Consider the following 2,500-nt stretch of genomic DNA (forward strand, 5'->3'; position numbering starts at 1 on the left):
ATATATATATATATATATATATATATATATATATATATACAGTATATATATATATATATATATATATATATATATATATATATATATATATATATATATATATATATATATATATATATATATATATATATATATATATATATATATATATATATATATATATATATATATATATATATATATTATCAGGATTTACATCCCTCCCTCCTATTCAGCTGTTATCAGGCTAACTTCAAGGGAATTTTTTTTTCATTTCCGTTAGCTTAAAGTCGATGCCAATATGGCAGGTTGTAGCCGTGAGAATATTTGAACCAGATAATAGCCGGTAGCACCTGTAAGGAGCTAGGCCTCCTTACCTCCCCCTAAAATCGTTCGATCCGGGGAACAATGAAAACCTCCTTTTCACCCCCATCATGTGATGTGGGAGCATTTAGGTATGGGGAAGGTCAAAATAGGTATATTGAGGCTAGGGACGAGGTAGGATTTTAATCTTAAAGCACTTAACTCTAAGTATGCTTTTCCTCTGCCCTCTTTGCTGGTTGTCTTGACGTTTTGCAGGGATGTCAGGCTAAGGATGAGTCCCCTACAAGATGCCGTTGGCTTTGAAAAGCAGAACTAGTCTCACCTTCATTCTCGACAGACGCTCCGCCATTTCCTCAGCTTATCTGGTTGAAACTATCGCCGTGAAATAGCTGATGTTGAGTGTTGCTACCGCAATTATCCAACAAGGTTTGTACCTCACAAATAGTCAGTAAACCAGCCCTTCCCCTTCCACTTAAACCCCCTTTAATTTCCCATTTCTCTAAACTTTAACTCCTTCCTCCACAAAGCAATCTTCCTTTGTTACGAGTCCTGCCTGTCCTCCCATATCTCGCCATTAATGTGCCTTGAATTTCCGTAGAGATCCCATGCTAATTATCCCTTTCTCCCTCTTCCCTTGCAACTTAAGGGCAAATTAGGCTAAGAAATACCAGTGTTTAAATTTACACTTTTTGTGAGTGCGATCATGTGTTCATTGTTAAGAGCCCACGCAGTTACGATTCCCATATTGTGCCTACGTTATTTCATCATAATTATCTGCTGGGCTACGTAGTGGTTAATATTTAACATGTAAAAGGTGTTACATTTATAAGGGGATTAAATTTCCTTCAGTGTGTACCATCGTTCCTAATCTAGAACGTCTCTTTCAGGAGAGACAGCTGCTCTTCGCATTCTGTGCCCGATAGTTCTGACTGCTTTTCAAGCCTGAATTATTCCTGGCCGTAGTTGGGTCCTTGACGTTCCGTTGTGGCTTCGCCCAAATTTTATATGAAATATTTTCCCCATCCACGAGTTCAATCTGTTGCAGCATCTAACTGGGACTATTCAGTGTAATTGGAGCATGACTAAACCCTTTTTATTGTAACTGGAATAATTGTATTGCACATTGGTCCCCTTATTAATCAGCTTGCTTGTTGCCAATCATTGCATTATTGTTCTATGTGTCCAATTAATGAGTCTGCCCATTGGCTACCATGTCCTTTTGGTTGTCTCCTTGTTTCATTGCTAAAGTTTCTGTAAATTTGTAAAAGAATTCTAATTCCAAATGGCGACCTTCCTCCTTTACTTGTAAATCCAGGAAAATCTAAGGTAAGTTTCCAATAACTTATTCTTTGTTCATAATCTGGGCGCAATTGGTCCCTTTGCAGTCAACATTTGCAATTTTGTTCAACTCTCATCCCAACCACGACCGCCAGTTTATAACAATATATATATATATATATATATATATATATATATATATATATATATATATATATATATATATATATATATATATATATATATATATATATATATATATATATATATATATATATATATATATATATATATATATATATATATATATATATATATATATATATATATTGTGAGAGTACTGGAATAAATGATTAGAATATGTACTACATCCTTTATCAACAATCAAATAACAAAATTAGTAAAAAGCAAAGGCACTGGTAAAACTGGATGAAACATTTCCTACCTTGTAAGCGTATATGAGTGTTTCTGTGAGGCAACAGGAATATCGCAAGAGAGAAAAGGTGGCATAGGAGAAGGAAAGAAGCGGCCCTCCTGGTTAACAAGGTAAAAAGGCTTCCGTAAGAAATTATGTGGTACACGAAATTTCTTAGGAATATGTGGGAAAGGTGAAAAAGGAACATATTATTACGAAAATAATAGAGGAGAATTAATGGATTTATGGAATAATGATGATGAATTTTTTAAGAAAATATAAAAATCAGGAAGGTAGGAGGAAAAATGAAGACATACATGAATGACACACCAGTCAAGACTAACGGAAGTGAGGTAGAGTTATCGATAAAGAATAAAGATATGAAATTAAATAAAATATTTGATTTTGAAATGGTATACAGTTGCCTAAAAATATGAGCTAAACCCCAGAAATAAACACTAAAAAATAAGCAATAGGAAAAACTGAGTGAGGAAAGGATCAAAG

Source organism: Macrobrachium rosenbergii, chromosome 46, assembly GCF_040412425.1.
Source record: "Macrobrachium rosenbergii isolate ZJJX-2024 chromosome 46, ASM4041242v1, whole genome shotgun sequence".
NCBI lineage: Eukaryota > Metazoa > Arthropoda > Malacostraca > Decapoda > Palaemonidae > Macrobrachium > Macrobrachium rosenbergii.